This window comes from Engystomops pustulosus, chromosome 4 (assembly GCF_040894005.1).
Source record: "Engystomops pustulosus chromosome 4, aEngPut4.maternal, whole genome shotgun sequence".
Classification (NCBI taxonomy): Eukaryota; Metazoa; Chordata; class Amphibia; order Anura; family Leptodactylidae; genus Engystomops; species Engystomops pustulosus.
The window spans coordinates 76373253-76393029 of NC_092414.1; the positions used below are offsets into that span (position 1 = coordinate 76373253).

Genomic DNA, 19777 nt, shown 5'->3' on the forward strand with positions numbered 1-19777 from the left:
GGGTGGCGATTGCCTCCCTTTAATTTTCACCTCAGGCAGCAAAAACCCTACAATCGGCCCTGAAAAACCCATACACATATTGTGGAAAAATAGCTTTTGTGCCCCTGCCACAGCAATATGATAGAAAAAAATGATCAGAATTCAGAAGCTTTTGCCTGGTTTCTAATGCCTTTAGAGTGGCTCTAGAATTACCAACACAATTACAAAATGTGTGCAGATAGTCTTTAAGAGTTAAAGGTGTTGTCCAATTGTCCTGTACTTACCTCCTCCATCGCTCCCGGTGTTCCACTCTGGCGTATCGCTGCTCCGTGCCCATTTGTTTACAGTGGCAGGGAAGCTCCGGTGAGTTCAGCTTCCAGCCACATACAGACCACCCATGTTTTTTCAATCCTTATAATCTATACATGTTCTCCGTCATGTCTTCATGTATAACTAGGGTTTTTATGAAGTACATGTTATGGATATGACTTTTCTAGTGAAGTTATTCAAGAACGAGTAAACAATCAGTACATCCATGAAGAGACTACACTTCTTCCATGACCTTGAAGAAACACAGCATGTACAAGTCTCGATCTTAGCGTCTGTGGTTCATGTGACATGTTATTTGCTCTTTGTCTTGCTATGCAAAATATGACAAAAACTTTGATGGTTCAAATAATAAAGTAGAGAATCTTACTTGGAGACTGAGTGGGTCTGTGTGATTCTTTTCATGTAAGCATATACAATTATCTGATTTGGAACAATTTATCAATACCTTCCGAGTGGACCAAAGGTTTTATTGCGCAATCCAAAACATAGATAGTACACAATAATGATATTATGTCCTATAATATTGACAATATAGAATGTGCTGGTAATATGTAATAATAAGCACACATTTAATTATAGAAACATTTAATAGAAAACCGCAGAAGTGGAAATAGCTCATTTAGCCTCAGTATATTACATGCAGCACAGGCCAAGCGATGTGATTATAATTACTTATGGGGAGAATATAATGGGAGGAAGATCCAGATCCCTGCAATTGTTTATATGGGTATGCTGTTCACTCTGATTTAAGTGATGGCTGGCATTTCCCTTCCAAGTTTATGCATGTTGCCACATTACATTTGTGTACTGTTGAAGTGAATTCCCTTGTTCAGGCATTAGCTGATGATCTAAACTGTACTCTATTGCAATGGGTTTAATCTGGCACAACTAATTTTATGTGAATTATTACATGTCTAAGAGCCTCCATACATATTACTGTACATTATTTGCAGGGTTTTATTTTTAAAGGGGTATTTTCATTGGAAACACCATAAATGTTATCCCTTTGGACCTGTATTTATGGGTGACCATGTTCTTCTTACCGTAATAGGAAAGAGTCAATTACAGAGAACTGTAGTTGTCAGGATAATTTGCAATGACAATGTACTTAAATTTCCAATATGGGGAGAAAAACTTGAAACAACATCCCTCTGCTTTAGTCCTTGTGTTCTGTCCATGTTCTTTGAATTCAGTGCGCTATGCAGTGGCTGGGCAGCAGATACAAAATCCTCCGAGGGGCAAACTGCAAGCGCAGCTATGTAGCTGCCCTACTAGGCAGCCAGCAACAGAAAGGATGTTAATGGATGACAGCGCAGCACATGGGGCATTCCCACTCACCACAAATGATGTCTGTTGTGCTAGTTAACCTTTTCTGAGGCTGTGTCAGCCTACATGGTGCACTGGTAAAGGTCTGAATGCAGGGAATGACCCGCGGAGCACATAGCATCTTTGAACACCACATGATGTGGTATTGAAATAGCAAGCAGCGTATTATCGGATAAACAGTATTGTGCAATTGCTTTTAACCGCTTTTTAAGTAAAGAAAATGGGCCTCATGCTTGAAATCTCAATTGTGTGAGGTTAGATGAATCCTTCAATGATGTTCACAAAAATTAGAATCACTAATGCATTATTTCAAATACTGATAAATTGTAAATCAACCACACAGTTTTTTTTGTACATTGCAGTTTTGCTGGTTATTGCTATATTACACACAGTGTTGTCCAGATTTTGCAGTAAAGCTCTGAAGGAACAGAAGTGGGAACACAGGGTTTCAGACTGGTGCATCTTGCCCTGAAATCACTGCACAACTGCTGCATTTAGCTGCAAAATCTCGGATAACCTGTGGCTTTACTGTGATTTCCTGAAAATCTCAACAATACTCCTACACAATGCCTGGAATACCCTGGATAATATAGAAGCAGCATATCACACTCTGTTTAAAAGGGGTGGGGCGGGAATTTCTTTTGATGAAATATTTTCAGATCCCATCAATATCTGAACAGAGGAGGTTGGACAACTGGCAGTTGTTGAGCTGTTTGGGTTTGCCAGGAAAAAATGGCTTTGTGCCCTTTGTAGTGGCGGTTTGCCATTACTGCAGCTTAACTCCCAATAAAGTGAAACATAGGACGTTGTACACCACAGCTTAATTTCACATGCGCGGTAGATCCGCAGTATATCCAGTGTGTACTTCACCGGCCTATTTGAAACAAGTGCAGGTGCCTAGAGCACCAGAAATAAGTCTAATGTGGCTTAGTAAGGAAAGTAGGAAGACTTCTTATGGAGACCATTAAAGTTCACCTCTGCAGGCAGAGACTTACAGGCATTGTACATTCCAATGTGGCTCAGATCTATCTCTATGTATGTATAAGTTGTTTATTTTTTTTATTATAGCCACATACATAGGTAATAAAGAAGAATTTGAAACACTAAATAACTCGTCCATAAGGACGCGTGGATGTTTAAGTGCTCCAAATAGCCCTGACAGGTTCACTTTTAGTACATTAGAGCCAATGCTTCTACAACAGTTGTGATTTCATTACCATATACAGCAAGATTTGGCCTAGCCCTATGATGAATTTTATAATAAAGTAGTTTCTCCGGAGAGTGGGTGTACGCCATTAGTCAGATCAGTAGGTCCTGATTGAGAACACATGGTTGAGGGAATTCCTGCTACCAACTCCTGGGTTCTGGAACATGTGCAGGAGACAGTACAATTAATCAATTTCATGCTAATTACAGTTTAGCAGTCGGTGGATCCCTGGTGTTTGCTATACAATATCTTCTCTGCCAAGTGTATGCAAATGATACACATTCCTTTTTGTGTTCTAACAACCATGTGAAGCAGGACCAGGAATATATTATAATTACTGGAGCTCCATCAGGACATGTTTTGTTTTTCTAAGAGGCTAATGTCTGTATGCTGTTGGCCTATAGTGGAATAAAAAGCCAAGCTCTCTATGTACAATAGTTGAGTCCCAGACATATACAAATCTTCACAGGGATAACAGTTGCTCAGTGAGCAAAACAACAAAAAACTATGCAAATATTCCACGTCCATTGATGATATTGACTATTGACACATCATTTTCTGGGCAGTCTCTCAAGGAAGTTTGACAACCAGGTTGTGGAGGGAGCTAAAGCAAAAAACAAGAAAGTTGCCTGTTGTGGCATATGACAAAATTGATAAATTGCCAAAGTGACACATTTTGGTGCAAATATACACCATTTGCACCATTTAATACATTGTGGTAGATATTACATATTTATACATTTTCACTGCATACTACGTAGTGGAGTGTCTACAATAAAGCATAAAAATAAATTATGTGTTGCTATTAGATGCAAACTTGTAAAATATTATGGTGACTTAGCAGTAGCTAACCCTACCAATATATGTATTAGCAAGCTGTAAATATTGTACGTAGTCTGTAAAAAGCTTTGGAAACAAAACTTTCTCACTTGTAGCAATTTTAGAATATTAAATCTCATCTTGTCCGTCTCCAGATGCCATGTGTTGAATGTTTGTAAATAGTATAATTATGTTACATTTATATTGCATTGTATTTTCATGGCTAGTAATAATATTTCACAGACTCATATTTAATAGTAAAATAAAAATAATTTCTTTATAAAATATAAATATACAATTATAAGATATAAAATATAATATAAAATTATATTGTGTTTCTAATACTTTATTGCCCTAATACGTACAGACGAGCTGCACGCCGAATATCACAGGGTAGGAGCAAAGAGGCTACCAGGACGTGGAGTAGCCACGACGTGTAGCCTCATGTCCGGCTACTCCACGCCCCAGTAGCCGCTTTACAAAATTTATATATTAGGGCAATAAAATTTTCAAAAAGATAGCGGGGACGTGAGGATAAGCTCTAAAAAGGGCTATCCTCACGTCCCATACATGCACCTACCACCCGTTCTACCTTTATAGGTAGAATCGTGGTGGTAGGTTCCCTTTAAGAAGGGCCTGCACCATAATTGTGTCGTACACAACCATTTTGCAAATTAGGGGGCGTTCCGATGCTCAGACCGTGCACCAGATTTAGCATGCAAAGTCCGACAGAAGTGTGTTGCACGCCCTACAGTAAAGTTGCACCTAAAAAAAGTTGGTATACTCTGTCTGGGCAGTGCTGGAAGTGCCAGATTCATGCAGAACATGCGCCAGAAATCTTGAATCTGGCGCACCCTGACCTATACACAGGCAGTTTGCACTACTCTTAGTAAATGTGCCCCATAGTCCCATTTTCTTTTATAAAGCAAGACTTCTATTTTTGTGTGGTAGCTGTTGCCATCATGGATCTATAACCTTTTACATAGAGAGGAGAAAATCGATGCACCAGTAGAGGAGGCCAGGTGTACTAAATAGTTAGTTTCCAAATTGGCAGATTGATTTAAAACCACAACAATATGTCTGCAAAGGGTCCTACACTATGCTGTAGTTATTTGTGGCGTCACTTTAAAGCTGGTGGACTCCATTTCTCTTCAAAACTGATTGAAATTTGGATAATATTTCAAACAGCATATTTTAGATCATATGTTTGGTCTAACACAACCACATACAGGATATAAATGGCCTTTATTCGTTTTGATTTTGTTATGATCCAACTGTGCAGACGCCACCTGTCTATCTCAGCAGCAGGTTTCGGCTGGAGCAAAGGAAGGGCCTGGGGACACGCTGTCTTCTGACAGATCAAACTATGGGTCACAGTACTGATTCTAGAAAAGAACTGAAATGAGATTTGTCACATTGTTCTTCTAAGTAATTAGTAATTACTCACATCAGATAAGTCATGTTGTTATTGTACCTGGCAGCCAGCAGATACTTATTAGACAAACTAAGCAGGAGTGTTTGTAAGTATTCTGTAAACATGGCTATCACCCATATCTAGAACATCACTTAGATGTATAGCTCTCTGTCTCATGTCACTCATCACAGAGCATGGAACTTTGCCTAAAGGCTGGTAGCAGACGGCACACTCCGGCCTGTGTTTTCTGCACTGTATTTGGACAATAGTAGAATATAATAAAGCAAAAAGCTAGTGTATATCCTCATTAGTTGATAACTGATAAGTAACAGCACTCTGCAAGGTAAGACTTGGTCTTTAAAGTCCATGTTAAAAAAAAAAAAGAAGCTCCCTTACATTCACTGTATTTGTGGCAATCCATCGAGGGATTCAGTTTCTGGCTAGGTAACAAAAGAAGACACTTCAAAAACATAAGACTTTCTCCTTATCAATTCCTTTCAATCATCTAGACCATTCTGGAAGACGTGTGCCCCACAGTATGAAGTTACTATATGAAGTTAATATATACCGGTATATTAAAAAAATTTGTAAAAATAAGCATTAACCCCTTAACGCTGAAGCCACTTTTCACCTTTCTGACACGGCCCATTTTTTCAAATCTGCCCTGTGTCACTATAAATGGTTATAACTTCGAAACGCTTTAACATATCCAAGTGATTTTAAAATTGTTTTCTCGAGACACTTTGTACTTCATGTTAGTTGAAAAATGTTGGTGTTATGTTTTGCATTTATTTATGAGAAAATCAGATATTTGGTGAAAATTTGGAAAAATTCTTGATTTTCGAACTTCAAAATGTTCTACTTTTTCCATACATAGTCATAATGAGAGGCCTAAATAAAAGTAAAACCCCATAAATTACCCCATTATAGAAACTACACCCCTCAACGTACATAAAACAACTTTTATGAAGTTTGTTAACCCTTTAATTGTTTTACAGGGGTTAAAACAAAATCGGATACAATTTTGAAAGTAAACTTTTTTGGCTAAATGAATGTGTTTTTCAAAAAATGTACAAATTCTCAGTGGATAAAATACCGAAACGCTCCACAAAATTTGATACCCAATCCCTCCCGCGTATAACAATCCCCCATATGTGGTGGTAACCTGCTGTATGGGCACACGCCAGGGCATTGAAAGGGGAGCTGCGCCGTTCAGAGCAGATTATGCATTGTCACTTTTTATTGGCTATACAATCTTTATTTTTTTGGCAATTTGGACATATAAGGGCTTATTTTTTGTGACATGAGATGCACTTTACAAATAATTCATTTTCGTGGGTCACTAGCTTATTGATGAGATTTTATTAACTCTTGAATGTATGGGTGAAAAGAAAATTGTCAATTTTGGTTTATTTTTTTTTCGTATTTTTCGGGGGTCGTACACCGTTCACTAAAAATACTATATTATCTTTATTCTATAGGTGATTACGATTATGGTGATACCTCATTTATACAGTTTTTAATTTATTTTTACAATTTTACTGGATAAAAACTAATATAGAGGAAATCTCATTTGTTTTTGCATCGCCATCTTTTCGGAGACGTAACTTTAATATTTTTTGGTTGACAGAGCTAGTTTTGGGCTTATTTTTTACGAGTTGAGTTGTTCTTTTCAGTGGTACCATTTTGGCACACATAACTTTTTTTGATCACTTTTTAGAACATTTTTGTGTAGAGATTTTATTAAAAATGTACATTTTTGGCGTGTTTTACGGGTTTTGTTTTTACGGCGTTCACCAAGCGGGTCCAATAATGTTTCTGAGTTATTGTACGGATTGTTACGGACGCGGCGATACCAAATATGTGGGGGTTTTTGGCGATTTTGTGTTTTTTTCACTTTATTGCATGTGTATAGAGAATATTTGTGTTTAGGGGACTTTAACTTTATTTAATTAATTCTTTTTATTAAAAAATGATTTTATGTAGTGTTTTTAACATTTTTTATTAACTTTTACAGGTTAGCTTGAACAAGTGATCAACTGATCACTTGTTCAAGCTCTTCTTCACATTACACAGTGCAATACAGATGTATTACACTATGTAATGTAACACACTGAGCATGCTGTTAGAGGCGGGTGTCGGCTATAATATATAGCCGACACCCGCAGCTTCTGGCGCGGGCTCCGTTCTGGAGCCGGCGCCAGAAGCATGACGTAATATTACTGCATTTTGCGGGAACGCACCTCCCGCCATGCAGTAATAGTACGTCAAATGTCGGGAAGGGGTTAAGGACCTCTGAGTACAACGTGCAGCATAGTTGGCAACAATAGCAATACATTTGAGAAATATATTATCACATTTAATTAATCACATCAAGGACAAACAAAAAGCAACAATATGAAGATAGTCAATTAGGACAATTAACAAGCAACTAACAAGGTCAATTGTCAATAGTCAAGCAATTCATGCATAAATAATATATATACCAAATTTGGCAATGTGTCAATTAGCAAGTGCTAAACACATACTTAGTGATATAAAAAGGTGAATGAACAGAAAATAGTTATACCATCGCTAGTCCTTCACTCTACACGACATGTATATGATTAGGTACACAGAGAGAACTACATAAAGCACATGTATAATACACACCACTGCTTTAACACTCAATGGGGGAGAAGTATTAATGCGTCAGTCTTTAGACCAGTGCAGAGAAGAACTAGTCATTTCTATGTTACAGCCGAAATCCCATGCAATTTTCTGGCTTCTCTGACCCACACACCGCATTGGGCATGTCGGGCTAGGAGCAGGGCGGGTGGGCCGGTTGGGAACTCCCCGTGCAGACTATTAAAATGCTCTGCCAGAGCCTCTTGGTGAATATGATCGCAGGAGCAACAGATGGGGACACTTTAAGATTGCTGTTTTAAACGCCGTTGTTCCCCCTACTCCAGAGGTGGCGAACCTATGGCACGGGTGCCAGAGGTGGCACTCCAAGCTCTTTCTGTGGGCACTGGGCCATCGCCCTAGCACACCAGACAGGACTCAAAGAATCTTCCTGCAGTTCAAAGCAACTTTAAAGATGCTGCTTTTTAAAGTGATACTTACTTGGCTACTTGGGACTATAGGAAGAGGGAAAATGTGTAGACACGGCCGAATTATTATTATGCTGGCCCCATGATTCTCTGTGCACAGAGGGCCACTGGAAAGAAGCTACAATGATGCAAATTTTCCCTCCTTTCTACTTTGTTGGTGTCCTCAGGAGGCTAGTATGATTGAACATTGCTGAAGAACAGGGAGCAATAAGTCACTGCATTCATTTTTGGTTGGCACCTTGCGATAAATGAGGGGGGTTGGACTTGCAGTTTGGGCACTCGGTCACTAAAAGGTTCGCCATCACTGCCCTACTCTGTCTGATGCTGGAAAATCAATCTGGTGCAGTATAATCGAGTTATACTTTGCACCTCCTATGAGTAGTCTAGTTTGCTGCACCACAATATTTAATTTTTTGGCGCACTGGTTATTTTCTGTTGCGGCCAGGCCCCCTTTTATTGAGGACATGCACCTTTTTCTGAGGAGTTGAAAAACTGCCTTTATATGGTTTAAAGCCTTCAGTTAATGTGGCGTATGGGCATTTCAAATTCTCCAGAATGATACATCTCCCCCAAGGCTTTTAAGTCTTGACCTTGGTATAGACCAATTTGTGAATTGTCAATTTGTAAATACATACTGATTAATAATAACTTATTATAATACACTTTTAACTTTGTTTTTGCATGTTTTTATGGCCTTAATGTAATTGATATTTTGTGATTAGCATATTTTTCAAGAGGGTTTTTGGTGCTTAAATCTAGGCCAAATATCCATTGTTTTTAAAGAGAGTTATCAGGTACTTCAAACTCTTCAAACCTAGCTTACTGCGGCGCTCTTATCTTGTGCACATATGGATAAGTATTGCAGGCACACCTACAGCATTTCTGTCTTCTATAATTGCCCCAAATGAGGCAATTCAGCTCTTGATCTCTGCCATACTTCCTACAATTAATGTTGTCCATTTTTGTGGCCCAAAAGGACACCTAACAAATTGCATTAAATGTCAACAGGATACAACATGTGATGTCCCTCTGTTTTGTACACTGAACTTAATAGTTATTTCTAACCAACGCCTTTAATCAGTATTGTCCATAATAAGTTTTTGCAGCATTCATCATTTGATAAATTTACTAAGGAAATCAATATAAACTGATGAGTGATTTTGTTGATATTACCCTCAGAACAAAGAGCCTAACAGCAAAAAAAAGCGGTACAAAAGGGAGCTTGGCTGGAACACTATCTCTTCCTTTCTCTGTAAAGGTTATACCCTGGTCATAGGTTTACTCTTACAAGTGTAATAAAAAGACCTAGAAGTTGTCATGTTATTGTTTTATTCTAAGAGTGCACGTGTCACTGTACAGTTGTGAGGAAATGACCGTGTGGTGCTCAGGCTATATTAGGGTAATTATTGTAAGAGCGTGTCTGTTCACCTTTTATGATGGCGTTATAAAGTTCAGATTTCAGTTGACTTTTTATGACTCAAATCTCTGTTGTATATTCAGCGTTTTCAATCAGGGCTTTATGTGATTTCCAGTTTTTGCACAAATCACTGCCACTGTCTAGATAGTGGTGATAAAAAATAAGAGCAATACTTTAAAAATGCAACTCAAATTACTTTATCTTAACTTAGTAAGTAACTTCTATTATAATAGTTAATTCACTATGATCAGTCCAGATTGTGGCAATTAAAGTCAAGTAAACAGAGTACTTTAGACCATATGGCACACTGCTGAAAACAGCATGGGCCTATTAGTCCCTTTGTTTTGGGGGTACCATGATTCGGTTTCTACTTATAGATGGTTCTCTTCACCAAAAGAATACACAAAAGTGAAAACCAAAAGTTTCTCTCCGGAAAAAGAGACAGGCTTCTGGACAAGAGCTGTATAAATATGAAACGTCTTCATTTCCAGCGCAGACTGGATCAGAGCTTTAAATGGGGCTTTCCCTGTGCAACGGAAAAAAAAACAATGGGTGGGCAGGAGGGAAATAAAATTGGGTTATTTTCTAAGGGCCCGTACACGCACTTTTCAACGTTTTTGGGATTTGTACGGGTTTGACGGGGACTGTGCTAGCATGGTGTCGCACGTGATTGTTTTTGGCGCAGCTGCGCCGGCTTCCATGCGACACAAATCAGGGGTTGTGCCGTCCGACCATCCGACTGATTCGGACTGATCGTGAGATTTAACTCTCAAATTGTGTCGCAAGACAATGCACTTACATGCACCAGGAGTGCATTATCAGCGGACAGTGCACTTTTGAGGAACTTCGTTGGACAGGTAAGTAAATGTGCCCTAATGTCTTGGGAGGATGTGAGATTAGATGGGAGTATTGGGTTATTAGGTGAGAGGTGTATGGATGGGACAGGCTGTGAACAGCTTTGTAAGTCGTGGATAAACTGAATTGGTTGTGCAATAGGTAAGCAATAGGTAAGGCCTCAGGTCTTGTTGCAGACACTCCTATTTGGGTCAGAAATTTCACCAATCATGTGACTCTTGTGGACATTCAGTGACTTTAGCTCCTGGGCCACATAGCAAAAGCTAAAGCTGCCAACCCCCATTCACTAATGAGATTATGTGTTTATTCCTATAAATAAAGCAGTTATGGTACAATGCAAAACGCAGTCTCTATGTGCTTGTGTCTCTGCTCTTCTTTTAATTACTCCTATCCTCTCTAAAGACTTCTACAAGTACATATATTTCTGTCCTAAAATTTGGCATTCATAGAACTAGGGAAAGACCCCTCTAAATAATGTTGAACTGCAATACTAGATCCAATCGATGAATGTGATTGGAGCCATTTCTGAAAACATGACTTTTTATTCTTACTACAGACATATATTTTCACGTGTTTATCAGAATAGTGTTTATTAAAAAAATTAATTCAGGGTGTGATCTGAGATGAGAATAACATGCTAAACTAAGCTAGCTGCTGCCAGGATGTCCACCAGATGGCAGTATGAATGCACATGAATAGCGTTCACTTCTAGAAATGATGTCTTGACTTTCAGCAGCTTCAGTTTTTCTGAAGCAGTATCTTGTAGTTCTGTCACCAATTCAAGTTACTGTAAAGCTGTAAAAATATATGTTTGTTGGCAGCGGTTCTCTAAATTAGTGGCGCAACTAGGAGAGGCAGGGCCCAAAAACAAACTTTTGAAAGGGTCCTCCCTTAAAAAAATATAAATATTAGCACACACATGTGGATCACAATCACAAACATTATACTTATATACATATAACATATACACACCATATGCACAGATATAGCATAAACATACATATATTATATACACAGCATATATACAATAAATATATTACTTTATACACCCATGCAGCATACACACACATACAGTATAAACGCACTACACAAACACACATAGCATATACATAGGAGCATATACAGACATACAGCATATACACACATGCAGTATATACACACCACACATCCAGCATATACCCAATACCCCGGATGGAAGAGCCCACTGAAACTGTGGGTCCCATAGCAGCTGCTATCGCTGCTACCACTGTAGTTATGCCCCTGCTCTGAACATAAAAAGTTAAAAGGTACCAGACTTCACACAAAACTATTTTGCATATATAAAATTAGACTTTTAGATTAAATATGTTCTTCTTCCTTAGCTTTTAAAATAACATGACTAATGTTCCCTTTGCGCACAATTGATTCAGTCTATTGAAATGGCCCATGTACCGGCTCAGTTTTAACCCCTTAATGACCGCCCTATCGGCCTTTTACGGGACATCAGGTTTAGCTGGTGCCGGTGTCGGGCTGTGATGTTATAGCCCAGTCCCGGCACTAACACCCGGGATCGGAAAAACTCCGATCCCGGGTGTTTAACCCCTTACATTACCAAAAAAATTTAATTTATATCCTCTACAATGTGACAATATAAATCTGCTGTGAATGATGCTGCTCCTATTCTATGTCCGCCGTGCACCCATACAGCAGTTACCACCACATATGGGGTATCAGTACAGTTTTGGCCTAAATGAATGTATTTTACAAAAAAATTCAAAAGTTTCTAAATCGCAGGTCCATATTGTTTTAACCCATGTGAAACACATAAAGGGTTAATAGACTTAATAGAAGTTGTTTTACATACACTGAGGGCTGTAGTATAGTGGGGTAATTTATGGGGTTTTGCTAGTATTTAGGCCTTTCAAAGTCACTTGGAAGCTGAGTTGTCCCTCAAAATGTGAATTTTGGTGATTTTCATGAGAAAAATGGCACCTAAAGTTCTGCACCTCATAACATCCTAGAAAAATGACCGGAAGCATAAAATATCATCCCAACATAAAGCAGACATTCCGTAAATGTTAATTATCAAACTTTTTGAGAGTTTTACTTCCTGTCTGGAAAGCAGAACATTTCAAACTTTGAAAATGAAGAATTTTTGCGAACTTTTGCCAAATTTTCATTTTTTTTCAGAATGAAACGCAAAACGTATCACTTAAATTTTACAACTAACATGAACATGAGAAAACAATCTCAAAATCACCTGGATATGTTAAAACGTTCCGTAGTTATAACCATTAAGCTGAAAACTAATGTCGGTGATGAGGGGTTAAATGATCAGGACACACAAAAAAAATTCTATTCACTAACAGCAAGCAGAGGTAAGGAAGAATTATTAAACAAAGTTTATTAGAAGGTAATAATAAATACCTATACAGGCGGTACCCTACTTAAGGACACCTGACTTACAGACACTCCCTAGTTACAGACGGACCCCCGTGCCCCCTGTGACCTCTGGTGAAGATCTCTGAATGCTTTACTATAGTCCCAGACAGCAATTGTCAGCTTTAGTTTTATTGATAATCCTTTATTATTAATCCTTGGTCCAATTACAGCAAAAAATTTTTAAACTCCAATTGTAACTGGGGCAAAAAAAAAATTTGTCTGGATCTACAATTATAAAATATACAGTTACGACTTACATACAAATTCAACAATCCTATGGAACCCATCTTGTACGTAGCCCGGGGACTGCCTGTGCTATGTTTTCTCTATATATGCCCAGATACCCACTTTATAACTTTTACAAAAACTGTATGCAAGACAAGAATTATTATATTTACCACAAGAAATAGAACCCAATACTTCAGTTATATAAAAAGGCTTTATTATTCAGTCAAATAAAAGACTAAGCCATCAATAAATAAAAAATATATCTGTTAAGGTAGTTTATATACCATAAAACAGTCAAGTGACTGTGTACTACCAACACATGACCCACAAGAGACACACAACCCCCATCATAGCACCCGGATGTGCATTTCGCCATCAGTATTACTCTCACTTGAGGAAGCTGAAACGTGCATCTTGGTGGAGTGGTGGTGGTCGTGTATGCTTGTATTTCTCGTGGTGAATATAATAATTTGTCTTGCATACTGTTCTTGGTAAATATATATGAGGTCTGTTTATTTTTCATAATACATAATGACCCTATATTTACTGCAGGCGAATAGAGATTACCATACTATTTGCCCTGCTTGTCAGGAAAGGAGCAGAACCTCTCTATAGCTGAGAAGCCTTCTGCAGGTCACTATATTGTAATATTGTAAGTTGTTCAAGCCTTTCCAGGAAACAAACTTTATTTGGAACAATATTTAATTATTGAAACGTAATAAACGCAATAAATATGAATAGGTGAACCATCAGAAGTGAATATTTTATGAAAAGAAAATTTGCCATCTTTCTGACTAGAATTCTTGCTGATCAGAATGCTACAACCACTCATTGTTAATAAGGAGGCTGTTACTCATATACGTGTTGGATAGTTTGTCATGTATATAGGGCCTACAACTCAAAAACGACTTTCTCCAAACCAGACAATAACCCAAGAAAACATCTATTAAAGAGTGAGAAGAGATGGCGGATTGTATAATGAGAAAATAATGATGTACTGACAATAGGAGTGCAGACAGCTCACACTTGCATCTTTCTGCAGAGCATCTCTCGTGTGTTGACTTTGTGTATCAGGTTTATACTCCTTCAAACACAACTGGGATCTGCTTTGCTGTTTGCAGAGCAATTCAAACTGTGAGTTTCCTGGTAACCGATATAATGTGCATACAACAAGGTACATATTTATTTACAGACGCTGATAGGTTTTATCAGCATTGTCAAAATGAACTCTGATATTCCTCTCTGTAGAGCTTCACTGGTCACTTCCGTTGATGATTGCAGGTATAGTTCCTGTTGTAGCACATTCAAGTGACAACATTTCAGTGACATTTGCATCCATCTCATTCAGGACATACATAAAATGATAATGATAATCTACCCAGCTACAACTTTAGATACAGAGCAGAGGTTTCAGATGAGCCCATGTGAGGTGAATAGCTAGGGAACACCCATTTGGTTTTCTACTGCGATCCGTTGCGGTGATAAAAAGTGAACAAGCAACCTACAAGTAATGCTATGGTAGGTTCACACGATATGTTTTGTATAGGAAAGCTCCCTACGTATATATACTCACCGGCCACTTTATTAGGTACACCTGTCCAACTGCTTGTTAACACTTCATTTCTAATCAGCCAATCACATGGGCGGCAACTCAGTGCATTTAGGCATGTAGACATGGTCAAGACAATCTCCTGCAGTTCAAACCGAGCATCAGTATGGGGAAGAAAGGTGATTTGAGTGCCTTTGAACGTGGCATGGTTGTTGGTGCCAGAAGGGCTGGTCTGAGTATTTCAGAAACTGCTGATCTACTGGGATTTTCACGCACAACCATCTCTAGGGTTTACAGAGAATGGTCCGAAAAAGAAAAAACATCCAGTGAGCGGCAGTTCTGTGGGCGGAAATGCCTTGTTGATGCCAGAGGTCAGAGGAGAATGGGCAGACTGGTTCGAGCTGATAGAAAGGCAACTGTGACTCAAATCGCCACCCGTTACAACCAAGGTAGGCAGAAGAGAATCTCTGAACGCACAGTACGTCGAACTTTGAGGCAGATGGGCTACAGCTGCAGAAGACCACACCGTGTGCCACTCCTTTCAGCTAAGAACAGGAAACTGAGGCTACAATTTGCACAAGCTCATCGAAATTGGACAGTAGAAGATTGGAAAAACGTTGCCTGGTGTGATGAGTCTCGATTTCTGCTGCGACATTCGGATGGTAGGGTCAGAATTTGGCGTCAACAACATGAAAGCATGGATCCATCCTGCCTTGTATCAACGGTTCAGGCTGGTGGTGGTGGTATCTTGGTGTGGGGAATATTTTCTTGGCACTCTTTGGGCCCCTTGGTACCAATTGAGCATCGTTGCAATGCCACAGCCTACTTGAGTATTGTTGCTGACCATGTCCATCCCTTTATGACCACAATGTACCCAACATCTGATGGCTACTTTCAGCAGGATAATGCGCCATGTCATAAAGCTGCAATCATCTCAGAATGGTTTCTTGAACATGACAATGAGTTCACTGTACTCAAATGGCCTCCACAGTCACCAGATCTCAATCCAATAGAGCATCTTTGGGATGTGGTGGAACGGGAGATTCGCATCATGGATGTGCAGCCGACAAATCTGCGGCAACTGTGTGATGCCATCATGTCAATATGGACCAAAATCTCTTAGGAATGCTTCCAGCACCTTGTTGAATCTATGCCACGAAGAATTGAGGCAGTTCTGTAGGCAAAAGGGGGTCCAACCCGTTACTAGCATGGTGTACCTAATAAAGTGGCCGGTGAGTGTATGCTCAACGAGGGGCGTAACTTGAGGGTGTGCAGAGGGTGCGGTTGCAACCGGGTCCAAGAGGCTTTGGGGGCCCACAAGGTCTCACGTTCCTGTATGAGAAGATTTGTTCTATAAACCACACATTATAGTCGGGGCCCGGGCACAAACTTTGCACTGGGGCCCATCAACTTCAAGTTATGCCACTGTGCTCAACATAAAGATATGAACAGATGAACAGTATATATCATATAATAGGCAGGAAGCAGGATGTAAAGACCAAAATGATGGGCACATTACAGTAAGTTACAGTAGGGCACACATTTTTTTTTTTTTTGTATCTTCAAGGGGGTTCTCTGAAACGCACAGAATTGTGCTTACGGTAGCAGCAGGATGACATTGTTAGGGTTGAAGGATGAAAGGGGCATTAAAGGTAAAGAACATAAGATGCCTTTGTGGCAAACTCCACTGAGATGATGTATGGAGACATGCTTATGGTGATCCTAAAGGAGGAGGTAAGAAACAAGAACAACTCCAATCCAAAGGCAGTTCCCCTGCAGTTGGTGGATGTAATAAGTATAGATTTATCCTTTTTTCTGAAGCTGCATATAATAAGTACTTTTGGCATTAGTGGGGGTATATGTAAGGTGATGGGCATTACTTAGACTTTGGTGAATTGGGTTAGAATTTTTTTTATGACCACTGCATTGTCCCTGACACTAACTTTGACTCTTTCCCTACCAAGGAAGTATCTTATATGTCGTAAAAGGGTGGTTACTCAATGGCCAAGGACGTATCTAATATGTTTGGGCTAACTTTGGATAGATATCACACTTCGCTCATCTAAAAAAAGGAGAGATACTATGGGGGAGATTAATCTTGAAGATTCTTAGGTAAAACTGTTCTAGTTGCCCATGGCTTTAATTTTTATAAACAGCAGTGGGAAAGTGAAAGGTGAGATCTGCTTGCTTGCGATATGCAACCAGAACAGTTCTCAGAGACTTATGATAAATCTCCCCCTATGTGATCATACGATACTAGTGTCTTGTTTCTAGCTGCCGGAGAATCAGAGATATTCACGATTAAATTAAAATTTGGATAGCCTCTGACACTAGGTGGTAACAGGTCCTCTTTAACTTGCATCAAATTGACACCACTGTATGTAATGGGTGGCTTTAATTTTATTTTATGATTGAGCTACCATGCCTATTTGGTCAACAGAAAACAGATTCTGAAGTAATAGATGAGATTAAAGAAACCACTAAGGGTCTATTCAGATCACACCTTTGCAGCCTATCAAATGAATGTTTAAGATAGTTAAGATAGTTATGAAACGTCCATCAACAGATCCATGGAGTTTAATGTAAAAAGATAGATTATTTTAAACAAACATCTCACTATGTCCCGAGGAATCCCCTGTGGGCACTCTTCGGCTATGTGTGTAAAATGTGGTTACTGGGAACGAGTTGGTGATGTATGTCTGTATGTTTGTTTGGTTGTTCTCTCCATTTTTCCCCCCAAATTCATTTTTGTTCTCAACACTTCACCTTTAGTATCCACTTATACCCCAAAAAATGGATCAGTGGAATAGATCCACAAAATGAATACCCCCCACCCCGGATCTGAATGGAATATGAGAATGAAAAGCTATACTCATATTGACGATTGTGCTCCTTAGAATTGTAGTTCGCTATTGTATTACTGCTATACTGTCACCCGGCCAATCCTAACCTAAAGTTTAAACTAATAAACATGTGCAGTGATTATACTGTAATTGGTGGTTAAGTGTATGTGATTTTCAGGAATAATGTGATAAATTCTCAGTCCATAAAAGTAATCATGTACACATTGTTTGTCTTCTATTATAAAGCATATGGCCATAACTTGTTTAGCACAACTTGACTATCCCATTGATGTAAACACAAGTGTGCTGTCCTTGGTGAATGTGTGGGTGGCTGGTAACAGAGCTCTTCCTGTAAAGACAGGTATCAGCCGTACTGTTACATAATAGATAAGGAGTAAAGCAGGGGCTTGGCCTTTATGCTCCTAATCCACAACTTCCAGTAGGCACTTAGTGGCATCACTTGTATTAGTGACGGCTGCATAGAATGTAGTAGACCATAAAAATCATCTAATGTTACACAGCCTGTACACACACAACCTCAGAGATTAGTGGAACAAAAGATGGCACCTGATTGCTTCGGAGAATGCTAGTCAATGATGGATGTGCTGTCTAACACTGTAATTTGCGTCTAAGGCTTCAGTCTTTATGTCATTAGTTATTACTTAAACATGGAAGATCTAAAATATATCAAAACTTTAAAAAAAATTAAACTATGATTCTATGCACTGACCTGCTGGTTTATATTAATGCATGAGAGAAATGAATAAACAGAACATGAATGTATCATTCCCATTGGAGCAGATTTACTAATATTGTGTAAAAGTTAGACAGTGGAAGGTTAAGCTATACAGTCTTAGGCTACATTCACACTAACGTATGGAGGACGTATATACGGCTGACGTATATACGGCCGATATACGTCCTCCATAGACGTCAATGGGCGCACGGCGCCCTACGGGAGCGGTACGGTGCAGCACCGTACCGCTCCGTACCCGGAAAAAGATAGGACCTGTCCTATCTTCTGCCGTAATATGGCGCCGTGCGCCATTACTTCCTATGGAGAGGGGCGGGGGTGAGCTGCGCTCACCTCCTCTCCCCGTGCACTGCCGTTGCCCGCTACGGTACGGTACGGGCGGGCAACGGCAGTGTGAATATAGCCTTAGCCTGCATTTACACTCCCCGTATGGGGGGATGTATGTATGGACAGGAAAATTATAGGACATGTCCTATCTTTCCCCATGTTACAGCCCGTACGCCATGCATAGCTATGGAGAGGGGAGGGGTCATCCCTCCTCCTCTCCATGGCATTGAACGTATGCCCACCTGGCTGTGGCCCGACAGGTATAAGTTCGTGTGCATGCACACTAAGGCTGAATTCACACAAATGTGTTATTTCTCCAGTCCTGTATTTTCGTACTGTATGAATCTATAGGAATCCATATAAACGTTACAATTTTCATCTTTATGTGCACATACCTCATCATATCTTTAACGTATCCGTATGAAATACGGTGGGCTGGCAAACGATGGATGGCTTACTATTGGCAGGCTGACAGAATGCACCTCCCACTTGTTCTGGATGCTGCACGAATATATATGGTCCTGTTGTAGAATTGCACTATAACCTGCATGCTATAGTAAACTGGCACATCACCATCCTGGTCCGATCCGCACCCCTCCTTACCATGGTGTGGATGTGGTCTAGGGAGAGAAAAAAAATCATAATTTCTGGCTGTGCAAGCCATGGCTACAAAACTATGCTTTCTTGTGGAGGGATATATATATATATATATATATATATATATATATATATATATATATGTGTATGTATATATATATATATATATATATATATAACTGCTGTGTTTAGGCTTGTGAGGTTCTACTAGTGACTTTTGTAGCCTACATCAATGGTGTTTCCCTACTTGACAGGTTGTGTGGCGATGTAATATTCTAGCGCTCAGCTGATAATAATCGTGGCACACAAAGAATTTTGTGTCTCAGAAGCACAAAAGGCAGAATAAATGAAATAAATTCATCATAAATATCAAAAGACGAACTTATCACACATTATAATGCAAGAAGAAATACAGTAGTCAGCTGAAAAACTGTCTCTAGTAGACAGTATTATACTACAGATGATGGGTGTGTGGATAAATTTGTGGGATACAGTGCTGCCAGGAAGAACAGGAGTTCCATAGACGGCACGGGGCTACTCAGCATGGCCTTTGTTCCCTGCTCATAAGCAATAAGTGTTTAGCATTTAGGAAAGAGGTCCGACACTGGGCAACACCTAT

At 39.4% G+C, this 19777-nt stretch overlaps 1 long non-coding RNA gene across 2 annotated transcripts in view; it reads right to left on the minus strand.

Annotated features, from left to right (window-relative positions):
- Positions 1–19777, minus strand: part of LOC140126669 (uncharacterized) — a 50051-nt gene that overhangs the window by 19924 nt on the left and 10350 nt on the right. The window contains exon 3 of one of the 2 annotated variants that reach the window (XR_011854874.1): positions 18978–19181. The exons of the other annotated variant lie outside the window; for it this stretch is intronic. This is a non-coding gene — a long non-coding RNA (uncharacterized lncRNA). Of the gene's footprint in view, positions 1–18977; positions 19182–19777 lie in introns of those variants that run through there. 2 annotated transcript variants of the gene reach the window in all.